This window comes from Capra hircus, chromosome 18 (genome assembly GCF_001704415.2).
Source record: "Capra hircus breed San Clemente chromosome 18, ASM170441v1, whole genome shotgun sequence".
In the NCBI taxonomy this organism is placed as follows: Eukaryota; Metazoa; Chordata; class Mammalia; order Artiodactyla; family Bovidae; genus Capra; species Capra hircus.
In genome coordinates, this window is record NC_030825.1 from 48,311,967 (window position 1) to 48,318,232 (window position 6,266).

A 6,266-nucleotide genomic window follows, 5' to 3' on the forward strand; every position below is an offset into this window, starting at 1 on the left:
TTTTGTGAATGTGTATTGCTGGAAACACCCTTACTTTTTTTACACTGTGTTATTCCACATCCATGTGTGTTTTATGGACAAAGATAATACAGAAGGCAAAGACCTTGAGCCATCAAATGAAAGGGTATGTCAATAATTCAAAGTAGCCTCGACATCAGGAGTGAAAAGTGTAGGTGGAAAAGCAGAGAAGTAACTAGGTGCAAAAACCTAAGAATCTAGCAAACCAGACTTTAATGTCACTCCTGCCATAAAGACCTGATTTTTTTCAACATTTCATTTGAGTTTCACTCTGATTTAAGAATTTAAAAAGTTTTCAATGAAAGTTGAAGACTCACTACAGTAATTTTGCAGTAGAGATTAAAATCGAGAAAATCTCTATGAAAACACGATGCTTTTATGTAATAGTATGTTGGCAAAGAGAACAGAATACTGCAGACTTCAGCATGCTAAATATCAGGAACTTGAAGTTGTTGAAGGTATCAGAGAGGCTTCTTGCTCATAAGCTTACTGTAAAGCTATACAAAGCCACAAAACTAAAGAACTATGCTATCTCTAGGAAGCAGAAAAAAATAGTCTTCCTTTCACAGGCTTCATTTCACTAGATGATAACCAGCACTGTTTCAGAATAGTGTGAATCTCTTTCTGGAAAGGGTAAAGAGACTCCTAAACACTGCATAGAGAGAACATGTCCTCTAAATAAGTCTTAATTATTTGTCTCATGTGTGTTTACCAGCAGTACATTTCTTCTGTCACCTGTAAGTTATTTTTTGCTAATTATTTTGTTAAAAGATGAGAAGAGAACAGAGCTGGTTCTATGTCCATCTAGCTTCCTGATTTCATTTTTTATACTTGTAGATTTGTCTCTTTCTCCTTTTATTTCTGTAAAGCTTTGCTTTATCTATTTTAAAGCTCTCTTGTTGATGATACATATTTAGAGTTGTACTAGCTTCCTGTTAAATTGATCCAATAAGAAATTATGTAATTTGTGACTTCCCTGGTGGTCCAGTGGGTAGGACACTGTGCTCCCAATGCAGGGGACCTGGGTTCGATCCCTGGTCAGAGAAGTAGATCCTACATGCCGCAACAAAGATCCAGCACAGCCAAATAAATATAAATACTTTTTTAAAAAGAAATTATGCAATTTACCCTTTATTTATAATATTGGTTTTTGTCTTAGTCTGTTTTGATATTACTATAGCTTCACCATGCTTCTTTTGGCTAGTGCATTATCTTTTTCTATACTTTTTCTTTTAACTGTTTTATTTTTGTAGTATGTCTCATTAAATAATATTTATTTTTAAAATAAATGACAGTCTTACTTTTTGACATATTTAGTAAATTTACATTTATAAAGCAGTTGGGTTTTGTTCTACCACCTTAGAATTTGTTTTCTTTTGGCCTAACTTTCTTAAATTTTAACTTTTTGTTTGGAAGTAATTCTGGATTCTCGTGTGTGTGTGTGTGTGTGTGTGTGTGTGCATGCTCAGTTGTATCCAACTCTTTTGTGACCCCATGGACTATAGCCCACCAGGCTCCTCTCTCCATAGGATTCTTCAGGCAAGAATATTTCCCAGGTGGTGCAGTGGTAAAGAAACCACCTGCCAATGCAAGAGATTGTTAGAGTTAGATCCCTGGGTCAGGAAGATCCCCTGGAGGAGGAAATGGCAACTCACTCCAGTATTCTGGATTCTCATGTAGTTTTAAGAAATAATTCAGGGAGATTGCATATACCTTTTATCCAATTTCCCCCAGTGGTAACATCTTGCAATACTATACACAGAATCAGAACATTGACATTGATACTCTCAACATACTTCCATCATCATAAGAATCTTTCATGTTGTCCTTCTATAGCCACACCCACTTCTCTCTTTCCCGAAACCCTCTCCTTAAGACCTGGCAACCCTAATGTGTTCTCCATTTCTGTAATTTTACCTTTCAAGAATGTTACATAAGTGAAATTATAAAGTATGTAATTGGAGTACTGACTTTTTCACTCAGCATGATTCCCTGGAGATTCATACATGTCATTGTATGTGTAATTCATTCCTTTTTATTGCTGAGTAGAATGCCATGTGAACATACTACAGTTTGTTTAGCCATTCACTCTTGGAAGGACATATGGGCTTTTCCAACTTTTGTCTGTTACAACTAAAGCTGCTATATACATTCATATACAATTTTCTTTTTTCATTTCAAACACCAAGAAGAGTTTTAGAAGGAATTTGTTCATTCACTAAAAAATCTATCTGGCATTTTCACTAAGATTATATTCAGTGAATATAATATATATAAACTGGGGAGAACTGACATCTCTATAATGGTGAATCTCATAACTATGCAACATAATATGAACATAATATATCTCTTCTTAAATTCCTCTCAGTAATGTTTTGTATTTTTAGTGTACAGGTAACAAAATCTTTTGTCAGCTCTACCCCCAAGTATTTCAGAGTTTTTGATGCATTTTAATTGGTATTTTTTAAAATTTCAATTTCCAACTGTATATAAGAAATACAATTGATTTTTGTAACTTGTAGCTTGATACCTTGCTAAACTCACTTAGTATTTCTACTAGAGTATTTAGAGGTTCCATTGCATTTTCTACAGAGATGATTATGTCACCTGTGAAAAAAGACATTGGTGTCTATTCCTATTAAAATCAGCAAGTACATGATGGACCCCAACCCCAAATTTGGTTAGGATATTGAGATGGATGAGGCCGCACACACACACCAAGAAGAAATGAACATTTTCTCACTCACACAATGAAGCTTTCTAGGAAAAGCAAAGCAGTCATCCCAAGAAAGTCTGCAAATGGCTTGTGAAAGCAAGGAAAGGAAACTGGCTTGGAGTGTTTATGGCAGAGGCTTGTGTGGTTTAAATCTCCTGCTAGTGTCAAAGGAGAGAGCACCTGAGTTTGCCCAGCTTGGGGATATAAGAAAAAGAAGAAGGAGTGAAGCTCAAAGCTACGAGCAGCTTCTGCTGCTGCTCCTGTTGCTGCTTGTGTGTGTGTGTTTGGTGTGGATCCAGTGAAGCAGCAGCTGAGGAGACTAGTTCTCGCCATGGCTGACAAAAAGGCCAAATGGGGAGTCAAGGTTGAGAACAATGATCATATTAATTTGAAGGTGGCAGGTGGTGCATTTTAAGAAGCATAGGGACTTCCCTGGTGGTCCAGTGGTTAAGAATCTGCCTTGCAATGGAAAGGATGAAGGTTTGCTCCCTGGTTAGGGAACTAAGATCCCACATACTGTGGAGCAACTAAGCCCACCAGCCACAACTAAAAAGTCCATTTGCCCACAACTAAATCTTGATGCAGCCAAATAAACAGATAAGTATTTTTAAAAAGGATTAAGAGGCATACAACAACTTAGTAAACTAATGAAAGTCTATAGTGAATGACTGAGTTTGTCAATAAGGCAGATCAGAATACAATTTGATGGGCAGCCAATCAATGAGACATACTCACCTACACAGCTGGAAATGAAGGATGAAGATACAATTGGTATGTTCCAGCAACAGAGAGGTGTCTACTAAAACAGAATCCTGCTACTTTACTCCAAAATTCTGTTCCTACCTACCAAGAGGACATTCTCAATTAGAAAAATGCAATTTGGTTCTACTATATCCTAACTACTGCAGGACAGTTTTCTCTAGTCTTTCATCTTCCTCTTCCCCATTCCTTAATTGTATATACAGTAACTGGTGTATACATAAATATATCGCTTTTTTAAAAATTAAATCATGGCCAATGGTATGTCTTGATTGACACCAAGTGGAAATTGCATGGGGGATATTACATTACTCCCCATAGAATACTGGAACCTTTACAATAGATTATTTCTATTTACTTCTCTTCTCCTGGCCTTTGTGCTATTGTCATACAATTCGCTTCTATATCTGTTAATTTATGTATTAAGAATATATGAAACTGTGACTACATTGTTTTTATTTTTGTTTAAATAGTAATTTGTAATTTGGCAAGAATTAAATAATAAAATACTGGGACTTCTCTGGTAGTCCAGTGGCTAAGACTCTGATATCCCAATGCAGGGGCAAGGGTTCAATTCCCAGTCAGGGAACTAGATCCCACATGCCACAACAAAAACATGGGGCAGCCTGAATAAATAAATAAATAAATAAATATTTAATATTTTAAAATAAATAAATAAATAGACAATAGTATTATGTGTTAACCCTGTAGTTTCCATCTTTGGTGCTCTTTACTGTTTTGTGTTGATCCAGATATCTGTTTGTTATCCAAACACACAAACAATAGGTCTCTTGAAATTGCCCTTCTACTCTGATTTTTGATTTTCCATTTTTAAAGCTAATTTTTTTCTAGGTCTATCATGGCATGACAAACAGCAACAGCATCTGGCACACAGTAGGTGCTTTCTAATCACATGCCACTAAGCAGAATTCCTTGCACAAACCCACATCCATTAGCCTAGTCCTCACCATTTCTCATGCACTATCATACCACACACTTCCTCCACTTTCCACCAGTCACTTTCTATTATAGCACATTCTCACAGCATCACAAATGTCACACACAATAACACAATCACACACATGGTCACAGAAATGCACCATGTTCACCCCCCCAACACACATAGTTTTGCATCTTTGTCAACAAAGGTCCGTCTAGTCAAGGCTATGGTTTTTCCAGTAGTCATGTATAGATGTGAGAGTTGGAGTATAAAGAAAGCTGAGCACCAAAGAATTGATGCTGTTGAACTGTGGTGTTGGAGAAGGCTCTTGAGAGTCCCTTGGACTGCAAGGAGATCCAACCAGTCCATCTTAAAGGAGATCAGTCCTGAGTGTTCTTTGGAAGGATTGATGTTGAAGCTGAAACTCCAATACTTTGGCCACCTGATGCGAAGAGCTGACTCATTTGAAAATACCCTGATGCCGGGAAAGATTGAGGGCAGGAGGAGAAGGGGACGACAGAGGATAAGATGGTTGGATGGCATTACCGACTCAATGGACCTCGGTTTGGACTCAAGCAGTTGGTGATGGACAGGGAGGCCTGACGCGCTGTGGTTCATGGGGTCACAAAGAGTTGGACACGACTGAGCGACTGAACTAACTGACTCTCACTATAAAGCACATGGTGATAGAATCAAAGGGTATTGCACCCACAAAGTCACAGTCAGTTGACAGAAACTTAAACAAAAACTTAAAATATAGGGACTTCCCTGGTGGGCCAGTGGTAAAGAAACCACCTTCCAATGAAAGGGCCGCAGGTTGGGTCATTGAAAAAGCAAGAGAGTTCCAGAAAAATATCTACTTTTGCTTTATTGACTACACCAAAGCCTTTGACTTTGTGGATCACAACAAAATGTGGAAAATTCTTAGAGATGGGAATACCAGACCACCTGACCTACCTCCTAAGAAATCTGTATGAAGGTCATCAGTTAGAACTGGACATGGAACAACAGACTGGTTCCAAATCAGGAAAGGGGTACGTCAAGGCTGTATATTCTCACCCTGCTTATTTAATCTATATGCAGAGTACATCATGCGAAATGCCAGGCTGGATGAAGCACCAGCTGGAATTAAGATTGCTGGGAGAAATATCAATAACCTCAGATACACAGATGACACCACCTTTATGGCAGAAAGCGAAGAACTAAAGAGCCTCTTGATGGAAGTGGAAGAGGAGAGTGAAAAAGTGGGCCTAAAACTCAACATTCAGAAAACTAAGATCATGGCATCTGGTCCCATCACTTCATGGCAAATAGATGGGGAAACAATGGAAACAATGACAGACTTTATTTTGGGGGGCTCCAAAATCACTGCAGATGGTGACTGTAGCCATGAAATTAAAAGACGCTTGCTCCTTGGAAGAAATGCTTTGACCAACCTAGACAGCATATTAAAAAGCAGAGACATTACTTTACCAACAAAGGTCCGTCTAGTCAAAGCTATGGTTTTTCCAGTAGTCGTGTATGGACGTGAGAGTTGGACTATAAAGAAAGATGAGCGCTGAAGAATTGATGCTTTTGAACTGTGCTGTTGGAAAAGACTCTTGGGAGTCCCTTGGATTGCAAGGAGATCCAACCAGTCCATCCTAAAGGAGATCAGTCCTGAATATTCATTGGAAGGACTGATGCTGAAGGTGAAACTCCAGTACTTTGGCCACCTGATGGGAAGAACTGACTCATTGGAAAAGACCCTGATGCTGGGAAAGATTGAAGGTGGGAGGAGAAGGGGACCACAGAAGATGAGATAGGTGGATGGCATCACCGACACAATAGACA

General features: G+C 38.4%; 1 pseudogene; it reads left to right on the forward strand.

The window, feature by feature from the left end:
- LOC102174151 lies at positions 3,020-3,622 on the forward strand (annotated as a pseudogene).